The sequence below is a fragment of the Heloderma suspectum genome, chromosome 2 (genome assembly GCF_057233095.1).
Source record: "Heloderma suspectum isolate Gila_16-S chromosome 2, 16-S_ref, whole genome shotgun sequence".
Lineage (NCBI taxonomy): Eukaryota > Metazoa > Chordata > Lepidosauria > Squamata > Helodermatidae > Heloderma > Heloderma suspectum.
In genome coordinates this window covers 23,607,434-23,632,253 of record NC_139459.1, presented here as the reverse complement: position 1 = coordinate 23,632,253, position 24,820 = coordinate 23,607,434, and the positions used below count along the sequence as shown (strand labels likewise).

Below are 24,820 nucleotides of genomic sequence, written 5' to 3'. Positions count from 1 at the left end.
CCTGGGTTCAGACAGTACGCTAACCCACTGTTCAACAAGTAACCACAATTCAACAACAACCCATACTCAACTACTGAGTGTGGGTTAGCATGTTGTGTGAACAGCCCCTCTATGTAACATTTCAGGGTGTTATAGGGCCTGCATGGAGAATTCCACTTCCCAGGGCACGTTGATCCATCTTCAATCTGGATCCAATCTTCTGAGATCTACCTTGAGAGGCTGATTGATCCACACAATGTCTTTTTAGGTATCCACCTATGATGTTTAACAGTTCATCTAAAAACTAAAAACAAATACAGTTGAATGTGACAAATTTGTGTTTATCATACGTGTACATTAATTAGATAATCTGGACTGGGTACTCGCGCTGTTTAGTGTACCCTCAGTGGTAAACCTGGTTTTACTGCTTCATATTGTGTAAAACAGCTCTGATTCCCTTGGTTCTTCTTTCATTATCTATCAAGTAGTAGTGATGGAGACGGATGCTTTACGGCAAAGGAGCAGTAACTTCAGTCTCTCTCTTTGGCATCTGAATGTGTATGCATTTATGCACCCCACTCCACATTCTTCCAATTGATTTTGATGAGATATACACACTAGGGATGCTGCAGAAATCCACCGCAAACTTCAATGAGGATGGATTCCCAAGAATGCGACTTCTGGAATCTGCAGTGACTGGCACCCCCTTACCTTATGCTTCTGCCATAGTTCACGGGACAGCTCTCCAGCTGTCTAAAAGGTGCGATAAGCTAATGGTGGCTGCCATTACCCTATCACTGGAAAATTATGGCTGTAGATTGCATAGTTTAAGCATAAAAGGCTGCAATTTACATAGAAGGAAGTGCTTTACAGCTGCAAATGCCATAAACTACTCACCACCATTAGCCTGCCGTGCCTTTTAGACATCTGGAGAGCCACCCCGCAAACTATGGCAGATTCAGCAGGGCCCTAGGAAAATCTGCAGGGCCCTAAGTGGGCCATATTTCCCAGCAGCAGACCGCCCCCCCCCCAGACCAGATGTCGGGGGTTCGCCCTTCCCTAATACACACCTATGGAATATTTATATATTAATTATGGAAATGGACCTGGGTTGCTTTTCTGCCAAACCCCAGACATCATGACAAGTTGGCAGTAATTCTGCTCCACATTTGGCTAAATGATGAATGCATGAGCGGCTGAGATATGAACAACCGAAGCCAAAAATGGAATTATGCCTCACTTCTTCATTCGTCAAAAGTCCATAAAACAACAGAACTTGTTTCCTGGACTGAAATAGCTGTAACTATTTTTTAAAAAAATAAATGTAATACTTATAATGTTGCTTTGTGAGGTGGTGGGGAGAAAGACAGTTGTGTAGGCCATTTGTTATAATGTAGGAATTGACATACATGATCACTTATGCTTGATCACTAAAATATCACTGCAGTCCATGGACACAAGCATGAGCCATGCACATCTAAGTAAAATAAGCGGGATCACAGTGTGTACTTTTTAGGAAACAGAGGATATCATTTATTGCATGACATTTTCAGCATTGCAAAGCAAGGAATTGTCATGACATGCTACTGTTGGATTCCTGCATCTTTGACAGAAAAGATACTACTCAAACAATTCTCTTCCTTTTTTGCTGAACTGATGGCTTACTTAACAGTAGCTATTTAGTGTGATAATGGCGTTTGACAGATTGGATACAAACACCATTGTCACACTCCACAGCTCCAGCAGGAAAAAGGTCTTGGAGAGATGAAAACATACACAGCTCTAGATTTATGGAATTACATCCAAGGATACCTGCAATAAACAGAATAGATTTTTAAAAAATTGGATACGCAATTAAAAAAGAAAACTTGGCAAAATGGTGAATATCGGGACTGGCATCAAAGGTAGGCATGGTCAGGCACCTGCCGACACTCAACACCCCAGCAGGGGCCCACTGACAAAAGCCTGCTGGAACTGATCCTCCATGACAACCTGCTTGTTCGCCTGCCTCTTAAGAATATAAGAAGAGCCCTGCTGGATCAGACTATCAGGTTCCATCTAGTCCAGCATTCTGTTCACGCAGCGGCCAACTAGCTGTCGACCAGGAACCCACAAGCAGGACATGAGCTCAACAGCACCCTCCCACCCATGTTCCTCAGCAACTGATGTACATAGGCATCCTGCCTCTGATACTGGAGGTAGCATGGAGCCATCAGGCCTAGTAGCCATTGATAGCCTCCTCCAGGAATTTGTCTAACCCCCCTTTAAAGCCAACCAAATTGGTGGTCATCACTACATCTTCTGTTAGTGAATTCCATAGTTTGACTATGTGCTGTGTGAATTAGTACTTTGTGTTATCTGTCTTGCTGCTCTGCCCAAGACAATGGTGATGGTGGTGAGAAGGAGCAGTAGATGCCCCTGCCTACTTGCTCACTGGCTGTCTGCCTGTCAAGCAAGCAAGTGGTAGTAATGATGAAAAAGAGAATGAGGAGCAATTAGCAGCTAGTGACAATGGCAGTGAAAGGCAGACTCACCGAGGGAGGGGGCCATTGAGGATGCTTTGCCTAAGGACCCACAAAAACCTGGATCCAGCATTGGTGAATATGAGGAGCAGCTGTTTACAAAATCAGACTAAAGATCTGGTAGGGTCAGCAGATGATAAACTCAGTATCAGCAGTGCCTCTTCAACCTTGATCCATAAATAAGGCTTGTTCAGGACCAGTTTGGCTGCCCTGGCTGTACTGACTTCAGCATCCCGGCAGCTGGTCAACAGTGTTCCTCAGCCAACTCTCTTTTCCTCTAACGTTTTTTATTATGCTTCCAGTTATAAGCTAAAATAGTCACAGCTCACTTATTAAACTGCAGTAATACAGCTAACAATACCCCCTTTTCCCACCATCACTATAATCTCCTATTATATCTGCCCAATTATCTCAATACTACCAAGATGGATAATATTCCATTTGGGCAACAGGGGGGAGAGAAGTGGGATCTGCGATAAAATATTGCAGTGTGAAGTGCTCCTGTTCAGTCAAGCCTTGCTTTTGGTTCAGACCTCAAACTGGTTAGCCAAGACTTAACTTTCCTGGCCTAGATCCCATACATGTGGCTCATATCCCAACAGGCACAACACTCTACACAGTTCTATCCCCTGACTTTAACGGTTGTTCCTTAACTAGCAATGTAGCAGGTTGAACCTGGTGCCTCTATCTATAGTGTAGATTCTGCACAATACTTACTTCCAGTGACACTTAAAAGCACTTTGGGGGAACTATCCTCAAGTCCCTGGTTCCCAAAGTGAAGGTCCAGAAGGACAGCTCCTGCCGCAAATCTCACACGGACCGGATTGTCAACTACTGACGTTTTTAAAAATGCTGTCCCAATGGAGTAGGACCTGGGAGCAGATCCAGGGTGGAGCCTGGAGGGCCTGAGGCTCAGCAGGATGGAAATCTGGTGAGTGGGTGGAGCAACCAGCGCGTTTTTTTTGGCACTGGTGACCTGACTTCATATGGCTTTACTGGTTGAAGCAGTGAAATATTGGCTGCACGTGGAACCAGTGTAGTCCAAAGCCTTTCTTAGTTCACCATAACATGGCAGAACTGCAGTGGGCAGTCAGGGCCAGATTATTTCACCCATAGCTCTTCCCTAGGCTGTGACGCTGACTGGGCATAGCATTGGTCTTTGCACCATATCTTAAACGCTCCATTGGTGCAGCAAATGCTGAGCGTTGCGCTGCTGTATCTGACATATGCAGAGTTTTGGTTCCATGATGGGGTACAGTGTTCCTTCTCTTCCTGCCAGTTTTGGGGTGGAGAGAAGGTGGGAGAAACACCATGTATATTACCATGTGGCATAGCTTAGGCGAGTATCACCTTTTATAATTATGTTACCTCGAGGTGGAGCTGTTTGTTTTTTTCTTTGGAGATGATAATGGAGCTGATTATGGGGTGTTGAATCTTCATACCAATGTCAATGCGATTTGTGAACTTGTAGGTGCATGGAAGGGTTCCTCTTGGCTTTCTAGTTTGGCTTGATGGATCTCATAGACCAGTCAAGCTTTGGTTCTTAATGTACACTGTTGCAAAGAGAAAGAAAATAAATTCAAAAGATTGGAGATAAGAATTTTAGGGTAAGGGTCTCTCCCTCCCTCCTCCCTTTTGCTTTTCATTGTAATTTCAAAAGCCCTTTTGAAACAGAGAGCGAGAGCAAGCTTTAACCAGCCTGATTAAAGTGGCATTGTGGGTGTAGGCCATTTTGCAAAATGATTAGTTTCCAGTAGGAACCAGCATTTCATTTTACTAAGTGCTCACTTTTCACTCCTTCCTTAATGAAGAAAAACAATAAAAAGAGATGCTTTGCCCACATTTGAGAAATGAAACAGAGAAACTTGTCAGGAAAGGGAAAAGTAATGTTATCTTCTTATGTAGCATGTTTAGCCTGCAGAATGCAATTGGGGTAGGGGGTAGGGGTTCTGTTTTTCAGTGCAATGCCTGTGAAAGAAAGATAATTGAACACAGCTTGTCTCAAGAGGAGAAATAGGAAAGACATTCAGTTTGGTCAAATGTGAGAGTGGACATTCTTTGTATTACAAACTCATTCTGATGGTGATTGTCCCAGTCCAACCAGAGGTTTGCCTCAGTGAAGGTAGTACAGCCTTCCCCAACCTGGTGCCCTCCAGATGTGTTGGACTGAAATTCCCATCCTTGGTCATGCTGGCTGGGTAGGGTGGCCAGTTATGAATTGCAAAAAAAGACAACATGCATCACAAGAAGAAGAAGAAGACAATCATTTGCAATATGGTAATTTATATGTATAGATCCAGATTTAAAAATAATTATTAATTAAATAGAAATACAGCACATCTCACTATAGTGTGGAAGACTGTGACCAGGTGACCGGTGTGTCTTCCTGTTCAGCCTGCTGCCCAGGTGCTCACTCTTGATGGGCAACAGATCCTATAGTTCTTGATCTTTAACTGGAATTGGACAGGGCACCTCTTCAGATAGAGGACACCTTCAAATTGAGGACTGTACTCTGTAAAAGAGGACACAAGGCCATGCTATGGCTGGGAATGAAAGGAGTTGCAGTCCGATATGTCTGGAATACCCCCAGGTTGAGGAAGGCTGTGCTACTATTTATTGTGAACCACTGAAGGATTTTATTATATTCAGCAATATATAGGTGACACAAGTAAATAAACAAATTAATAAATTGTTTATACAGGCAAAAGGGCAGTGTCAACGTTCTGGGAGCAGTGTCATAGCTCAGTGGTGGAGCATATGCTTTGCATACAGAAGCTCCCAAGTTCAATTCCAGGCATCTCCAGTTAAAGGGATCAGATAACAAATGTTAAAGACCTCTGCCTGGGACTGCAGACCAGAGCAGACTTCCCCAACTTGCTGCCCTCCAGATGTGTTGGGATTGCAACTCCCATAATTCCCAGCCTGCATGGCCAAAGCTATCTGGAAAGGCTGTTAGGAGTTGAAGGAGAAGGAGAAGCCAAAGGCAGGGCCTTGACAGAACATCTGAAAAGATGCTTGTCACCCAGTCACCAGAACAGTATGCAAAGAACACCCCTCTGGACATGGACTGGAAGCCCAAATAGGAGAGGTGCAGGAATGCATAAAGTACTGAGGTTTGGGGCAGTGGCATTATCATAATGGCTCCTGTCCTATCCATAGACATCCATTACCAAAGGCTGAGCAAAAGGGATGGACATTCGGTTCCCCTGCCCTGGCTTGTATGGAATGGATATCCTGGGTGGGCAGGCAAATCTAATTGGGACATTTTGGAATTTCCTTCCCTGGAGGTATTAAGGGGGGAAAAACCTTGTGCCCCAGGAGCAAACACTTTAAACATTTGCAGGGAAGATGCATGTCTGAAAAATTGCCAATCATGGTGCTTCGGATTGTTGTTGTCGTTGTTGTTATTATTATTACTACTATTATTTCTGTGATTCCTTAAAAAAAGCCTAGGTGCCGTACAGCACATCTAACAAGACAGGCCCAGCTCAATGAGCTCATAATCTAATTTAAACAGAAATAACATTAAAAATGTTTACAAAAAACTAAGAACTAGAGGAAGAGAAGGCAAAATGAATTGGCCTCTGAAACAAATGAGTCTTACGGCATTTTTTTTAAGAGGATCAATTAAATAGATATAAGTGAGTAAAGAACTGAAGAGATAAGAAGCAATAAGAGAAAAAGTTAAAAGATATGAAATGGAGGAAGAGATAACAGGTTTTAATGAGCAACAAAGAACCAGAAGAATAAACAGATCAAGGAGAATCCAGTGATGAAATATAAGTAGGAATTAGAGAATTAATACCACTGAAGGGAAGGAACAATCTTAAATTTAATATGCAAAAGGAAAATACATCTAGTGAAGAGAAATCTGTGGAAATCATGGAGAATCGTGACCATATTTGCAGCCGTGTGCTGATCTTGTCTGTTCAGACATACGTCTCCCCTCTGTATACGAACAACACCCAGGAGCTTATTTCCCTCGCCTCCATACACCCACTCACAACTAGTGAAGCTGTCTTGACCCTCATTTACAACAATCCGGAAATAAATTTTTTTCCTCATTCAGATGACATGAATGTGTACACGTGTATTTGCTGCCACATGATGGCCTGGTTTGGATGATCAAACCCTGGCTTAATTAGCCAGGATATGCCTGAGGTTTGTGCACTGATACACAGCCCCTTTGCAAAAAAGCCAGGAAGCTCTTAACCATGTCTTCCCATTATCTCTGAACTGGGAAACTATGGTTAATGGCTTCCAAACAAGCCAGGATATGAAGCCATGGTTTAAAGTTGGCTTCTGAATCCTGACTTATGTGGAAACCATTAATCACAGTTTCCCAGATAGGACAGAATGGGTAGCAATAGTTAACCATGGCTTCTTTGTTTCCCTACTCATGTGAAGGGAGAAGTGGAAGCAAAAGGTGATGTGGGGATGCACGAATCTCATATATGTCCTGGCTTATTAAACTAGGATTTCACTGTCTAGATGTGGCCAACATCTTCCCCCACCCCACAAATGGCCTTGTCGTATATTATACAGCGCAAACCCTGGTTTACTACTGAATGCATTTCAGAGGGAGCCACAACCATTCCAGCTCTCTAGTAAGTGCCAACTCTCTAATGAGTCTACCTGTACAATACACTTTTGCCAACATGTGACTGCCACATTCGCACTTGACAGTTTTTAGGGATACACTTAAACAACTCATGTGTTAAGAGGCCCATGGACAGTTTTTTCCCCTCCCACCAAATGGTCCTAGGAGTCCTGTGGTTCCTTAGAAGCTTTCTAGGGCTTCCTTGATGAGAAAATCAGTCAAGCTTTCTTCAGAGGCAGGTGTAAGCTTGGTAACAGTGGTGGAGTGGCTACTTATGAATTGCCAAAAAAGAGGTAACATCACACACACACACACACACAAAAGAGGACACTAATTTGCATAAAATTTGCCTATGCTTATTTATATAGATGCACGTTTAGAAATAATTATTATAACTTAAATAGAAATACGGTGCATCTCACCATAGTGTGGAAGACTGTCACCAGGTGACTTGTATGCTGCACTCAGCCTGCTGTCCAGGTGCTAACTCTGGGTGGGTAATTTCAAGGCCCCTGGGTTCTCCCTTCTTAGGGTTCTTTAACTTTAGACCAGACTTAGAATGGAAAGACCAGTCTTTCAAATAGAGGATGCCTTTGAAATCGTGGACAGCCTTCTGGCAGCCCTTCACTGTCCTGTGCAAAAGAGGACACATGGCCACCCTATGCAGTCATCCACTGCAATGTACATTGCAAAGAATTCTCAGATGCACACTAGGGTACAAGCTCAGTTCATGCAGCATAGTGAGGCATATTGTCTGGTAGGTATCCTGTGTTGTCTCAAATAAACTCCAGAATCCTCTGCAAATGCTAGGGAGTTCTGTGGCAGATGTGCAAAGGTTCCTAGGAAGACAATTCAAGGGGGAAAGAGTTTGTTTACTAAGAGCTGAAAGTTTGGAAGCCACTCTGGTGAGACAATTTGGAATTTCACAGCATAGCAAAGGTAGGACATTGAGTTCCCAGTAATAAAGTAGGCTGCATTGAGCCTGCCAAATAAGGCCATTTGACAGGTGAGCTGGAGTACAAGTTCAGTACACGCTAGTAAACAGTACACACGGTGAGGAAATATATAAGGTCCCTGTTTAATAGGTAAAAGTGGAGAATACGCAATGGAGCACTGTGTTTTCATCTTAGTGAAAAAGCGAAAGGGGGAGAAAATAGACCAGCAACATGGCAGAGCCCACCGGAGGAATTGATCTCAACTCCCTTCCCTTGCATTCTTATCAAGGGCCAGCTGTTGTGTAGCAATAACTCAGGGGGAAGCTGAAAATGAAAGACTGAGGAATATTGGCTCCTAGGGCTTGGCATTCTTTCAGAACTGCATGTTTATTAGATGTGGAAGTGACAAGAGGGTTCCACTCGCAAGCACAAGGAAGTAGAGGTCTGCAAATTGCTGTTGGTAGCCCCATGGCAACAAAAAGGTCCCTGTCCCTCATGCTTCTGGCTTACACCTGTGGTGGATTTTTTACTGAAACAATGGTGTGGGAGCAACATGGAAGTTATTACTGCAACCAGCAAAGAAAAAATATCAATGAAAGCCATTTGTATAGCTGTGCTATACAAGAAGAAAACATTTGAAAAAGCTGTTGTTGTTGATACAAATCTAATATACTCCCTGAAAAAAAAAAACCTCTAATCATGCTTATCATCATCATCATCTTGTCAATTAGCAATTAGCTTTATTCTCAAGGTCTCCTGGAGTTAAAAGCAGTAATGCATTATTTTCCCAGAACTGCACATTCAGAGTTAGTTCATACAATGTACTGGCAGTCAGCTTGAGGGGAGAAAAGGTACTGTGAACTCATGCAGAATCCCACCTTCTTACATGAACTGGGAAATCGCAACTTGACATTTTCCGGTTTCATACATGAGTGAGGAGCCACAATCCTGCATGAATTTGCAGCTCTGGCATTCCTCTGCACACGCAAACGGACTACTGGAATGAGCTGTGTTTTTCCTCAAATCAGCCTAGTAACACAGTTTACAGAAAATCCATGGAAAAGCTTGGAAAAATACTTGAGGATATGAGTATTATTGTCACTAATAGCACTTATCTTGCAGAACAAATTGTCTATCAACTTTACTCTCTTATTCCTTTTTAATGAAACATACCCATTGAAATCACTTACCATCCCAGTTAACTGCAGCACGATCCTAAATTTGTCATGTTCTTAGTCATACTCTGAAGTTCCTTCACTTTTGCCTTTTCTCTCAAGCGCTGAACATGAGATTCTGCCTCTGATAATCTTAGCTTTATGTTTTTCTTTCAATGCATTTACAGTATTACGGTAGGCATTCAGAGCGTCTGTTTCCAAAACTGACTGCCCCTTGGCCTTTATGGGATTCAGAGTTTTTAAGTAAACAAGCCAGTCTGATAAGTCACATTAAAATATTGATCCATGTGGGATGGCTCTTGGTTCTCCACATGACTGAAGGCTGTTGGCTAGACACAGGAAGCCACCCCCCCGCCACATTATTTTCCCTCTTCACTTGGGACAGAGTTAGAACGACAAGGGAATGGGAATGAAAAATAAGGAGCTAATGGAAGGGAATTGTCTCACACCAAATAAAAAGAGATTAAGGCTGCAGCCCTATACACACTTGAGAGTAAATCCCATTGGACTCAGTGGGGCTTACTTCTAAGTAGACATATATAGGATTGCACTGTTGAAGAGTATCTGAATAGAAAGAGCAGCAATCCAGCAAAAGCTGGTAATTGCAGAGGCCTTGTTCTCTGACACAGCAGATGAGATGGTAGCCTGTGTCTGGACTGTACCATTTCAGACGGCAGGTAGGGGCTCACAGGACTGAATACTTTTCATAGAAAAGTAGCATGTAGAGAGAAGCATTATTCCAGTCCATCTTACATGGCATGCAAATTTGTTACATGCAGGAAACATTTTACTGGAAAAGCATTCAAATATGCAAGTTTCCACCCACATGGTAAAATGGTACAGTCCAAAAACAGGTTTTCCATCTCCATCCTGAGGACTCAGGTTCCACTGAAATCCTTGGGAGTTAAGTTAGGCAAGACTATACCTCATTTCATTTTTAGAATGGGATGTGCAGCCCAATCCTAGGCATGTTTATTTGAGAATACATTCCACTGAGTTGAATGGGACTTACTGTCAAGTAAGTGTGTATAGGAGCCACAGTAAGAACATTTTTTGCTGAATTGTGTCTACTAAAGTGAGTTATCTTCCACTGGATCCCAGGTGAAGAGTGGTTTGCTCGGCTATAATGCTTCTTATTTAACTGTCCAAAGTGCATGAACCATTGAGCTTTGTCTAACTAGATCTGGATTCTCAACCTATTTTGGCCCCATCTCATGAATTCCTATATAAGCATAGCGGGACCAATAGGAATGAGATGAATTCTAGACCGTTGCTTTCCCTGAAAAACATTAATGCAAGGGGTTTGCAGAAGCGGAGGAAGGAATGTGCTACAGTGTCCTACCAGAGGTCTCTGGAAGGCAATCACACTCCCTCGCTAGCACTGCCCAGCAACCGGTGTTTAGGCAAAGAATGCTATACTTGATAGACCATCCTCTGTGGATTTGTCTAATCCCCTTTTAATATCACTAGGCCTATTTCCTAGGGCCCTGGATCTTTCACCCAGAGCCATGAGCATCCATTGGTGCTAATGAAAGGCTCCCCCCCCCACTTAATTGCCATGAAAGGGGCAACTTTCAAGCAGGAATCCAGCTGGGGAAAGAAGGGTTAATCCTACTCTACCCTACCCACATTCTGTAACATCCCCCCCCCAATTCCCCCTCTCCACATAGCAATTAAGCTGTAAAAAACCCCAACCCCTTCCATTAGGGGCAATGGAAGCTTTTTTTCCTAAGCTTAATTGCAGGCTGGGGTGTGCGTGTTTGAAAGGGCTCAGGAAAAAACTAACTAACCACTTTTTTGTGCATTTTTCACACCTGTTTACAGCCAATTAATTGTAATTGAAGAGGAACTACTAAAGTTACTGTAATTGTAAAGGAACCACTGTATTGTATTGTAAAGGAACTATTGATTTAGGATGAAGTGGGGTGCAAATTGAAGAACTTTATTTGGTGTGATTTGGATGGAAAGTTAATTGGCTAGCTTTGCCTTCTGCAAAAATTAAATAAATCCTAGTAATTATTTCTAAATTCGCCCATATAGATATAAATTAGCATACATGATTTTTATGTGGATTGGGGTCCTTATGGCTCTGGACCCCGAATCTTTTACGTGCCTAGCAATGCCCTTAATGCCATCTAAGCCACCCTGACTGGTCTGCTCTTCTCATTTGCCCACAGTGCCATTTTACCCATGTGCACACTATTACATCTAACATGATGATGTCACAGATAAATCACATGGCTTGCCACAGTCAGGAGAGTTAAAGAACTGAGGGTCTGAGTGCCAAAAAATAACAAAAACAGTGCTGAGAAGCAGCAGCAGCCAGGGAAAAAAGACATGCAGAACACCAACAAACTAGTTTGGATTCTATTTCCAGCCCATAACAGTTTCACATGTGTTCATTCATAAGTCTGTTCTGTCCTGTTTCTGCATTAATTTGTGGTGTGTGTGTGTTCAATCTTTACAAAACTTTGTATTTAACGATGCATTTTTGAATATACTTTCTCTCAAAGAACACATTTCTAAATGCATTTTATCCTAACATATGCATTGTAATATGCATTTTGGTACGTTTTTATAGGAAAGGACTGCGTCGCAAAATTCGGAGTAATGCAAAATCCGAAAGATAATTACATTCCAATCCACACCAAAATCTAAGAGGTGCACACCCGGACAGTTTATATCTGGGAATTCGTAAAGAACAAAATCCTCAAGCATCCCTAATAAAAACAATACAAATATTCAGCGGGTGTTTTCTCCCCAGTAATTTGTTCAGCCACATCAAATGTGATCCTTTTGAAGTGAATTTGAGACAAGAGGATATCTGATACATCCATAACTTGTATTTACCCCTAGTTAGTTTGTCATTGGTGATCTTTTAGTTCTATCCTATTTATTTTCTGTGTTAATCATTTTCCTACGTGATAGGGTTGCTCACCCACATAGCTGCTATAGATGAGACTTCTGAAGACTTGTGCAACTAATTTTTTTTAAGAGTAACTTGCCATATCACATACAGGCAATGACGAATAACCAGAAACTTTGCATTGCAACAGTCACGTGCGTGACAATGACCCATTTCTTTGGAAGGACACGCCAAGTAATCATGACACAAAAGGTCAGGGTAGCATCATTTTGTAAAAGCTCTGCATGAGGGCAAGTTTCATTTACTTTAGCAGTGTGCCGAATTTTTAGATCTCTTTATTTTCGACCATTTGGGGGGGGGGCAAAAAGAAATTGCACCTGAAAATTGTGGGAAGGGGTAAGAATTTCAGAGAAATGGGTGCAGGGCTTGAGTGCTTAAGGAGGTGGCAGCTGAGAGAGGATTTGTTGCTATTCTTCTTGTTACTGTTGTTAAAAGGCTTTTTAATAACAATAAATAAAATGCCCCTCTTGGCTTTCAGGCACTCAGTAGGCAGCAGTGCTGGAAAGCCTCACGGGATGAAGTCCTCCAGAGCTAAGGCCTCCAGGGGGCTTTCTGAGAAGCTTTCTGAGAAGCCTGGAGAGGCTGCAATGATAGGGGGGGGGGATGGTAAGAGAAAGAGCCCACAGGAGCCCCTCTGCCACCCCTTTCCAGTAAGGTAAACAGTCAAGCCCTGCACCCTGAGAAATTTCGGAGAAACTCTCAACATCCCAACAAAAGAGGCAGAAAAATGACTGCCTCTTTTGCAGGGAAACAAAGAGGTTGTGAAAGGCCAGGTGGGGTTTCAGCACAGCACTAATTTACTTGCCCCAAGACCCAGGAATTGTCAGTGGTGACCACAAATAAAAGCTTGGTTCATAATCCAAGCCCAAACCCCTGCCTCTGGTGAAACTGAGTAAGGCAGGAGTGAAAGGTCACACAGAATGATAAGGATTGGTCATGGAATTTCAAGGGTGATAGGAACTTCCAAAGTTATGCTTAGTCATCACCCCTCACGTAGATAATAGTTATCCTTAAACTACCTTGGACAAATGTGAAACTGGTGTGTCAGGGCCTTCCACTGCACCAGCTGTTTAAAATATATATATATATATACTGGAAGCAAGCTTTTGAGTAACACAGAACTCTGGCTGAATCTACACATAGCAGTTATACCATTATCATACCCTTATCAGAACTATTGGTACACACGACACCAATGGGCACCAATAGTTATGATAATGGTATGATAACAGTATAACTGCTATGTGTAGATTCAGCCTCTGTTTCAGGTTTAGGTATTTCGGGGCCAAAATGCAAATAAACATTGCATGACCAGCTTGATGATTGCTGGCCGAGTCTGCTGTTTTTTAAGAGAATCGGGAGGCTGGAACAGATACTACAAGTAATTGAATTACAAAGATTAGCTGTCTTGGATGCCATTTTTTGGTAGAAAGGCAGGACATCAATCAATCAATCAGTCAATCAATACATAAATACACAAGTAGTTGGGACCTGCTCTGAGGAACCATGTCACCCTAGCCCCTCCAGAGACATTGACCCTGATCCAGCTTGAGTTGTGCTTTGCTGTCTGTGGTTATGAGCCGAACAAAGGAATCCACAAAAACGCATCACAGTGTCTCTGCTCTCTGGTTCAGGGCTTAAAGGTGCTGAGCCTCAGGGTGGCCAAATTCTTTACAGCTTGGGCTCAGCCCATGTATCTTGTCATCTGACTATAGATGGAGGACTCACATGACTATATACTCCTCTATACAACAACAAATGTTGTACAGCTCCCTGAAAATTAAACGTGCCATATAAATTAGAATAACCTGCTCTTCCTAATTCACTTGTGGTAATGCAACACATGGTTGCAACCATAAATTATGTTAAAGCATTTTTGGTGTGTTAATTGCTTTATTTTTGATTACGGTCATTCTGAGGATCCCACTGGAATGGAAGGAGTTGGAATCTATCTATCTACACGCACATGTACAAGCAAATTCACAGCTTCTTGGAAATAAAGCCCATTAAATAGTAATGGGACTGACTCCTGATTAAACATGCCTAGAATTAGAATGTACACATTCTTTCATATTGTTATGGTTGGGAACACCATTTTGAGCATTTTCCCCATAGGGGCAAAAAATCAGTTTGTGGGCGTAGCTAAGCTCCCCTTTGTCTGATCTCCCCCAAATTTTGCATGTAGATAGCCATGTAATTTTCTAGTGGAATAGCTAGGTTTGGCGCACAACAAAGCTCATTATGGGATGTTATATGGGGAAAGGATTCATCCCCACATATGGGGGCCTCATGGATGGAAGTTAGCATTGTCCTTTGAGATATAGGTCCATGGGGAGTTCTTCTAGTGCATAGGCTATGGTAAAAAAAAAAAAAAAGTGAAAATTCAAGAAAAAAGACTGAAAAGGCATGACCGAGTGTCATGTAGAATGTGGATGGAAAGCCATCAAATGCCAGGCTGGGAGAGAATGGGTTAACTAGCAGCAAGGTCGACATCTAGCAAGCTTGATCAAGGATTGGGGGAGAGAGCGGCTTCTCCCCCAAGCCCCCATTTGTTTGTATTGAGGGTAGTCAGTTGGAGGCTTTGGAAGGCTCGCACTGAGCTGTGGCATGGGGGGTGGATTTAAAGGGCCCCTCTAGAGCTCCATGGCAGAGCAGATTGGTCCAGGTCAATCAATCAAGGCAGGGAGAGGGAATTAAAGGGGCTCTGCCCTGCCCCGCCCCTGCAGGAGTGTGGCTGATTCACTTTTTTTGGTTTTTGTTTCCAGGGGGTAGTGACTGAATAAATAGGGGTTAGGAGAATACATTTGTCTATGCTGCCAAGTTGTGTAAAAATGTACTTTGGCTTGGTGAGTGAGTGTGTGTGTGTGTGGGGGGGCGAGGGATTTGCAAACTCTGAAATTCTTATGTGTGTGTTTGTGCTTGTATATAGTGCTTGGTGTGGGTGGATTCTATCCTTAATATAAATCCTTTTCAATTTATGGTGCTGCAACTTAAGATGATGTGTTGTTGTTGTTGTGACAGAATACACATTGACATTATCTGCTTGTGTGTGCCAAATGCTTTTAAATGATGAAATGTATGGAGCAATCCTATGTAGGTCTAGCCAGTGAGAAGTATGTCTCACTGATTCAGTGGGACTTACTCCCATGTAAGCATGTGTATGTGTGTGAGAAATGGTTTTTTTCCTCTCCCCCCCTCTTTCATTGTTGCAGAAGCCAGTACTAGTAGACATTGCTTTATTTGTGCTGTTACTCTAGATACATTTGTGGGGGTCGGCAGGGGTTGGGGGTTGAATTGATGGTTAATTTGAGCCTGGAATCCATTTTGTTTTGCTATATAATGCATCTGAGTCACATTTTAAACATGTGGTTTAAAAAAGCCTTTCTTTCCTTTTGATGGTGTAAATTAATACATATTCCTGGCTAAATTCCTCCTGTTTAATGTGTGCTGGGCCATAATTTAAACCCCCCCACACACACTCTGGGATCATGTAACCCAGACTCTCTCACTTACAGTTATTGACTCTTAACTGCCTGCTACCTCAGTTTGCCTATGTGTGAAATGGGTTTCCTGGTGTCCCATTTCCCTTTAATTTAAATTCTGGAGAAGTTGGCTTGTCTACAAATGCTTTTCTCAGTGTTGTGACATATTCTGGATAAATGGGGGGGTGTTTTTTAAAGCCACTTTTTAAAGAAGCCTGCTATTTGTTGGTTCTGTGAACTTAGTATGCTGTGATAATGTAACTCAAACGGTCTCTCTCTCTTGCAGTCATTGACTTTGCCTGCTGCCTTAGTTTGCCTGTGTGTGAAATGGAGTTCCCGTCCCCCTTGCCACATTGCTTTCAATAAGCGGGCTCTGCCACAAACTGCTTTCTCTGTGTTGTTATTCTGGAGAAATGTCTGGGAGGAGTGGGGGTTGGTGGGTTGAACTGTGTAGCAAAAGGCTTTTGTTTAGCAAAATTGATGTCTTTGGGTCCACCTCTGGGGACCCCCTTGGCTCTGCCTCCAGTGACCCCCCCTTTCCATCCCACCAGTTAGATTGGCCGTGAGCCTCCACTACAGAGACCTAGGTATAAACCTGCCCAAACTTCCATCTGCCCCCCCCCAGCCTGGAGCCTCCAACCAAGTTCCCACAGACCCCCCAGCCTTGGCACAAGCCCCCACCAGTGGTGTTTATAAACACCAGAGTCTCCACACCCTTCCTAACAAAACATGTGAGATCAGTTCCAAAACCTTTGGTGGTCTGTGAGTTATGGTTGAACTGAACACACAAACGCTGAGAAATCATTTTTCCAGCCATAATGGCAGCCCCCTTTCAAACCACAACACACCTTGGGCAAAGGGACCAGCACATGTGTGGCAAGTGACAAAGGGCAGGCGCCCGTTGGGATGCACACGTGACTGTTAAACCACAGGGCTCGGGGACAGCCCAAATGCTCAGACCTGTGAGATTTTACACATGCCAAGTCAGAGTTGCCCCCTCATGCTTGAATGAAAACAGCTGAGGGAAAGCCAGCAGGACAGGGGTTAACAATTTGGGACCATAGCCTCCACCCCATATCCCACTTCCCATTTATTACACCACCCCTCCCCTGTGCCACTGCCAGCAGTGAAGCGGATTATACCTTGAGCGCTGGTTGGCAGAGAGGAAATTGGGATGTCATACAGGATCCAGAGAGGAAATCAGTGCCCAGCACAATAAAAAGTTAACAGTTTGGCCCCCACTGGGTTGCAGCAGCATGGCAAGGGCAACCCCCGCCCCCTAGTTTCCATCCTATTGCTACCTGCCTAAAGGAGCGCGGGAGTTAATTTCAGGCAGCTCCAGTCACTAGCTACAAATGATATCAGCTCACTGTTGGTGTTAACAGGCTTTCGGTGGCTGAGGATACATTTGGAAGGGCTTGCAACTAGTTGGGGAAGCATTTTCAGCTGCAGTGTGTCAGCCAGTTGTCGAAGCCTCTGAGCTACTGCCCCTGCAAGACTATATGCTGCTAGCAACTTCTGCTGATGGCACGAGTTTGGGAGAGCTAGGAAAACAGGGAGAAGGACAAGAAGTGTCAGCTATAGGGGCAGTGAAGGATTGTCCTACAGCACCACTTTTATTTGGGTTCAAATCAGCAGTTTTGTGTTTTGGAGCCCAGACCCCACCTCCGCCTTGTACTTCGATTGTTGGACAAATTTCCTTTATTTTAGTCTCACCAGTTTGCCTTCTGGGAAATGAGTGATTTGTGACCAGCCATGCCCACCATGGCAGTCATTTAATGAATGGACAGTTCTCCCCCCCCCCTCGCATAGCAGGCATTTTGTGAGAGCAGCCAGGGCACACACTCAATATTCCAACTGTGCCCACTGACCCAAAATGTTTGGAGACCCCTGAGACAGCACTTTCCTTCAGGTACCCGGGTCCCAAACTGTGAAGAACTTTAAAGGCTAAAACATCTAAGCATCTAAGGCCCTCCTCTGGGTGCCTCCTCCAAGGGAAGCTCGGAAGGCAGCAATGAGGGAGAGGGCCTTCTCAGTGGTGGCCCCCAATCTGTGGAACGACCTCCCTGATGAGGTCTGCCAGGCGCCAACATTATTATCTTTTGGGTGCCAGGGTAAGACCCATCTTTTTCCCAGGCACTTGGCATCACATAATGAGTTTGAATCGTTCCTGGATGTGTCTTTAGTTATGACTGACAGTTCAAAGGTGTTTTTAATTATATGTTTGTGTATGTTGTCTGTGTGCTTTTATGTAAAGGGCTTTTAAATGTTTTATATTGTATTTAATGTTTTAACTTCTGTAAACCTCCCAGAGAGCTTTGGCTATGGGGTGGTATAGAAATGTAGTAGTAATAATACCATCACTTTGAAGTTGGCCCAGAAATGGATCAGGCCCATCTAGTTGCCAAAGAACATGAATAATATGATCGTAACACCCAGTTTAGCCATCATATTTTGGACTAACAGCATTTTCCAGACCATCTTCAGAGGCAGCCCCATGTACAACACGAGCGCGGTGGTATTGCGTCTTCAGCTTCTTCCCCCTTTTGTTCTCACTTCTCTCAGTGTCTCCTCACAAATGTCCTTCATTTGTTCTCTCTGGCTGGAAAGGTTTGCTGTTTATCCCACCCACCCTCCTGCCCCCATTTCAAGAACAAAATGATTAGCTCCTCCAGTTTTCTTTCCCATTGTGTGTGCACTGTGTGAGAGAGGAGCCATTTCAACCGCTTAATCGGTGTAGCAATATACAGCTAGGCTGAGTGACTAACCAAAGGCCTCCTTTGGTTGATGAAGCTGCCTCTTCCAAGGATTTTTGCTCATTTGTCTGCCAGCATGATGACTCATGCAAAACGATCACTTTGGGTCAGGAAGAGCAGACTCTAACTCTGCTTCTTCCTCTCATCCTCAGAAGTAACTCCTTCCTCTCATCCTCAGAAGTAACTATCATTCCTTGCTCACTTAAGCTTTTATTATATGTAGATAATTTTTCCTCAGAAAGGCCTGCCAGGCTGCCAGGAGTAATTTAGATTCTCATCTCAACTTTTTTTCCTTGCTTAGAATTCACAGCTACTTTTAACAGCCTTAATGGGCAGCTTTGCTACAAGCTATTGCCAAGTAGGTTTATTTGAACTCTGTTTTAAGAACAGAATAACTGGTCCCTCCATTCTATCCATAGGGACTTGAATCAATATCAGCAGGCACCTTACCTACGACTGGGAAATTAACAACACAATTCTATGTGTGTTAGTCGGAAACAAATCCCACTGTATTCAATAGGGCTTACTCCCTTGGGTTTAGAATTGTAGCCTAAACACCCTGTAGTCTATTGGCCCTCCTGGCTTCCCATAGCAGGAAATGCCCGAATCACCTCTCAGGCATAGTACTTTCAATTTCCTCTTCAGCAGGGGTGCAGAACCTGAGGCCTGGGGGCAAGTTGGTGGTTTCCTGGCTTTTTTGCCATTTTTCCCCATTCTAAAAGGTGGAAATGCCTCTCTTAAGGCTGAGTTACTGCAGTAAGAGCTTTAAGCCAAAATATGCTGGTATTTTGGCTCTGCCCCTTTTGTCTTTGACTCATTCCTCTGCTTCCAACCCCATCCACCACTGGGATTCCCCCCCCCCCTGCTTCTCTGAAATGGAATTTGGTTCTTGGGCTGAAAGAGGTTTGACACCCCTTCTGTTCAGCCTTGCCTACAGTAATATGCTTCATGGGCTGTTCTCAGTATGCCTTATTTATTAAAGTTGTTTTTGCATCCTCTGTGCAGCCTTCTCTATATGATTCATTTCACTGGCGATGAAGATAGGATACATCTGAGCCACACAAGAGTATTTTCTCATGGACTACAACAGAGTTCCCCAACCAGTTTCCCTCCAGATGTTTTGGATTACAACTCTCAGCATTCCTGACCATTAGCCATGCTGGCTAGAGCTGATGGGAGTTGAAGTCCAAAACATCTGGAGAGGCCCAGGTGAGAAAAGGCTGGACTAGAGCTACAAGGAGAACACAGTCCTGCTGAAGCCTCGTTTCAGCTTTCGCCAGAAACCTTGCGAAAGTCACCACAAAGCACCCCAGCTCAGCATATGGTGTGGAATATTGCTTCCCGAGGTCATGTTGAGGAATTCAATCCTGCCTTCCCCAGCAAATGGGAAAGTCATGCAGCCAGGCCAGAGTTTTATTTGGCAATAAATGGTCTAAAGAAGACAGAGAAGAAGCATGCTGCATTACTCAGTGTTTGCAGGGCAGATACGTTTCACTTAGCCCAGGCTTCCCTTACTCCTGCACAACTTGCTAACACACTACACACCCCTTCTTACGCAGGAAGGCCCACTAAGTAAGCATGCATAGGATTGCACTGCACACCTCCGAATGGAGTAAGAAACCACAATGCAAACCACGGGGAGAAAACAAACAGAAACACTAAAGCGGCCTCCATGTCGGAGGCCTGAATAATGGAGAAGTTGCCCATGTCCAGCGTTTTCAGGGTCAATACAAACATTATTATCTTTCCCCCTCCCCAGTGTGGAGGCTACTGAAAAATGCTTCCATGGAGCAGGGACTGTATGGGGCTGTAACATTTGAAATCCAAGTACCACGTGTAATTCTGTGTAACTGACAGGGCTGCCGCTCCCATGAGTGAAACCTCAAGTGGCAGATGGGGAAGGGAAGCAGATCCTGTGAGCCCACCGCTGGGAGTCCCGATGCAACCACAGCCACGCTATGCCTCTCCAAGGGAGGTGCAGGGCAGGCGCACCAGAGGTCTCCACTGGCCACTCTCCTGCTGCGGCAATGCGCAGCTGGAAAGCAGCCGCTGTGGTGATCTGGAACAGCAGCAGCTGCCACTGCTGTCTACCCTGTGCCTCACTCTGAGCAAGGCGTAGGCGGGGGCCGCTCTGCAGAGCCACAGCAAGAGAGCACCCAGTGCACCCAGCCAGACCCCTCGCTCTGAAGGGTCCTTTTTCTGAGTGAGCCGTTGGCAGGGAGGTGACCCTGGCCATCACCCATGCTGCCATGGCCAAGCAGCCGACATAGTCTCCCTGCCCATCTTTTGCTCTGAAAAGCGACCCCTCAGAGCGACATATCGAGGGAAAGGCGGCAGCATATCCACAGGTTGGCTCATGCTGCCTTTCATGTACAGAATCCGACCAGAGTGGAAGTTTAACTTGAATGGTGGCTAATTTGAACGGGCTGCCTCTTCTGCCCCTGAAGGCAGCAGGGTAGCTTAGGGGGCATAGGGCAGATTGTGTGGTACACATACAGCTCTGTCACCTAACAGCTTCCTGTGCCTCCCTGCCCTGCTTGAATCTGCTGCCTGAGGTAGCTGCCTCACTCTCCCTAATGGTAGGGCCGGCTCTGATGCTAGGCCAACCGTTTCAGTCAACATACCTACCATTTGCAATCCCCTCTATCTGCTGATGCCCCCACACAACCCAGTGAAATGTTCTATAAAGGAGAGAGAATGATATTAACAAAAAGTTCAGCGTTCCTTATTATCCCGATTACATTCCCGGAGCATATCATTGCACAACTGTTCTGAATGCTGCTGATGCCCCATGTCGAAAGAGATGAAGAAAGCCCTTTTATTTGCTTGGGACTGATAGCAACAGGGCAGATACCAGGTTCCTAAATAAAGGGTTGACCAGATAGGTTGAACACTCGGTCATCAGACTCCAGACCTGTGTGACACGGCTGTTCAAACAATTCTATTTAAACAGATACCAACAGTGCAGGCAAAATGCAGCACAAACGAATATAGAAACACAATAACAAATGATGGCCTGGTACCGATTATCCCAGATCAGTCTCCTTACCAGAAGCATCCAATGGGCCAAAGGGGAAAGCACTTTCCAATAATTGCTTGTGGTCCTTCATGTTCTGAGGCTCGATCTCCACAATGGGTTATATATCTGACCCCAGTCAGGAGCTGTTGCTTAAGAACGAGGTCTCAGCAGGCTGCAAGTAGGCCAGGGAGAAAAGTGGGTAAGAGTCCTGGAAAATCAAGCTTCAAAACAGAAAAACCCAGCAAACAAACCAGGTCCGGCCTGCAATATAAGCACCTCCAGAATGAATAATTTTATATAAGAGATCTTATTTATGTAGAACTTACATAAAAAATTATATAATATTTCTTATTTACTCCTTTGAGCTTTCCCAGAGACATTTGAAGGGGTAAGCTATACATTACATTTCAAGAGAAAATTGGGTGTTGACCACCCAGGGCCAGAAAAAAATAAAATTGAACTTACATATGTTAGAGCAGCCTTCCCCAACCTGGCGCTCTCCAGATGTGTTGGACTGCAATTCCCATTTTCAATGCTGGCTGGGAATGATGGGCACTGGAGTCCAACACATCTGGAGGACACCAGGTTGCAGAACACTGCGTTAGGCCTTCAAATGCATTCACCATGCAGAAGCCTAAATAAATGTAATTTCTTAGGTGCAAGCATCAGTTATCTAGGAATACAACTCTTCTCTGTCCTCCATGCAGCAATCAATTAAACAGCACATGTGGAGAGACTGACTCTGATTTACAAACCACCCTGAAAACCATGGCTTGTTCCATCCTGAAACCCCCTATGGCCTATTTTCCCTCCATGATCATGTGAACCCGCTCAATGACCAGCCTCACATGACTGGCAGGCGTTAACAAGCCATGGTGGCTTGTTAACTATGCTGTGTGTGCCAGTCACATGCCAGGGGGATTTGCATAATTACCCTTGGCAGCACAGCCTGTCATGTCATGAGAACCTGGCCAAGGTGACTTATTGCCATGGGTAACAATGCACCTAGAACCCTACAACAGCCCATGGGTTCTAGGTGCCCATGTGTACAGCTTAGGCATAAGAACATAAGAAAAGCCATGCTGGATCCAACCAAGGGTCCATCTCGTCCAGCGCTCTGTATACACAGTATCCAACCAGCTGCCAATGGGAAACCCCCAAGTAGGACATGAGTGCAATAGCACCCTCTCCGTTGTGTCCCCTAGCAACATAGACATTCTGCCTCTGATAGTGGAGGTGGCATATAGTCATCAAGACAAGTAGCCACTGATAGACTTTTCCTCCATGAATTTGTCAAACCCCCTTTTAAGCCATTGAAATTGGTGGCCATCACTACATTGCATGGTAACAAATAGTTTAACTATGAGTTGCATGAAGAAGTAGTTTCTTATATCTGTCGTGAATTCCTCTATCATATTAGATTCAGTTTTCGGGGCGGCAGGGGCGGGGGGAATCTTTGTCTCTAGCCACCTGCTGCCCCCATATATAAACCTAGGAAGATTGCACTTAGCTAAGATAAGATAATAGATAAAGGCTTTATTCTTTTGCCAGGCTGATCAATACATAAAATCATATTGAATTCTTTAAATTGTGAAGAGTGATCAAAATTGCCATCTGCTGCAAACTACAAAAATGTCAACTACTGTCAAAGCTGCACAGCTGCATTTCAGATCCAGTGACCACTCTTCCACTCGCAGAAGAGTGGAAGGTGGTCACTGGATCTGAAATTTAGCAAATTACTTGATTTAGCAAATTACCTGGGATGGGTTCCTTCACCGTGGACAGCGATATTTCCTTTCCTTTACTCCAGATGGACTTGCTCTTAATTCCCTATGGGGAGCCCTCACTGTCATGTTCCGGCTCAGTGCGAAGAGATATACCCTGATTCTTTTGGCGTTAAGATAAAGAAGAGTTAAACAGAGATATCAAATTAATTAGTCTCTTTGTGTTCTCACACCCCAAATCCATGGCCATTCAGATTGAGAAAAGTAAAAGGGAAGCTGTCCTAGTTGAGGTACAAAGCAAATACAGCAGAATGCAGAGATGTTGCCATTTTCATAATTAGTAATTTCTGTTATTACTGCTACTAAACTTCAGCCCTACACATGCCTGCCTTCAAAGTAAGGCCTACTAAGTGCAAAACCAGACATTAAGTTCCTAGACAAAGAAAATGAGGAGGTGGTCTGGCTGCACCATTATGTTGGGTATGTTAGCCTGCACCATGCGGCAGATTTTGGGGGAATCTATTAAATGGCAGGAAATTATAAGTCATTTCGTTCCATTCTTACCCTGACAAAGGGCACCATCTCAATTTTCTACCTCAGGCAATCAAATGTCTTGGGCCATATCTGGTGTGTGAGAGAGACATACAGGGAGATGATGAACGGCAGAGAGAGAGAGAGAGTAGTGGGGTAGGAAAATGGAAAAAGACATCACTTCTCGAAACCAACAAGCCCTTTTATTTGCAAATCCTATGATAGTTGGTTCTGGCTCCAGGTTTTTTATGGGCCCTTGGGCAAGACACCCTCAATGGCCCCACTCCCTCTGTGAGTCTACCTTACCACCCTTGCCATCAGCTGCTATTGCTCCTCATCCTGTTTCTCATCATTGCTACCACTTGTTTTCTAGACAGGCAGAAAGCCAGTGAGCAAGTAGGCAGGGGCATCTACTGCTCCTCCTTCTCACCATTACCCTTGTCTGGACCTGAGCAAAAGGCAGGTGAACAAGCAGGTTGCAATGGTGAAGAGGAGGAGCAAGCCCACATGGGAGCGGGGTTTCAGTTGTCCTTGTCAAAGTTCCCCTTATGACCTGAACTCCCTGAACAACCCTTTAAGGATCTCTTGCCTCCTTAAGAGTCCCACCTTCCTTCTTTTAAACTTCCGCTTACCAGTAATGTGGGATTTAGACTGTAGACGTGGGGTGACTGACACTCTAGACACAGGGTTTATCCACAACAGTTTACTATTAGATTTAAAGCAAACAAATTACAATTAAATGTATTTACGCAATAGAGCTGAGTGATACAAAAGGCATTAAAAGAAAAGAAAATTTGCAAAATGCAAGTTCCTTTACCGTAGCTGTCCTTAGACTTTTCTAGGCTGCTTCTTCCTGTTCACTCTTCAGACTCTGCACTCACTTCAGACTCTGGCTGTCTCTGCTCTTACTGGTTCTCTTGCTCTCTCTCTCTCTACCCTCCTCCCTCAAAACAAAAAGTACTGCTTCAAACCTGAAGCAATGAAACTTAAGTGGAGAAATGAAACTGACACTTAACTGGAAAAATGAAACCTCTCAGGGTTCCCCCCTCCCAACAGAAAACTCCAGGCCTCTAAGCTTGACCTTCCCCCCCCCCTTTTGCCTCTGTAGGCCTCAGACCTTCACAGTCCTCTCTTGGGATATGGTCCCTTGGCAGGTGCCCAACCATGCCTA

General features: G+C 44.2%; 1 long non-coding RNA gene across 1 annotated transcript; it reads right to left on the bottom strand.

Annotated features, from left to right (window-relative positions):
* Nucleotides 1-305: 305 nt before the first annotated feature.
* Nucleotides 306-9,425, bottom strand: LOC146351984 (uncharacterized). The gene is made up of 3 exons (XR_014787517.1): nucleotides 9,227-9,425; nucleotides 3,870-4,054; nucleotides 306-1,791 (listed from the first exon to the last, which is right to left on the bottom strand). It is a non-coding gene; the product is annotated as an uncharacterized LOC146351984 (long non-coding RNA).
* Nucleotides 9,426-24,820: the final 15,395 nt, after the last annotated feature.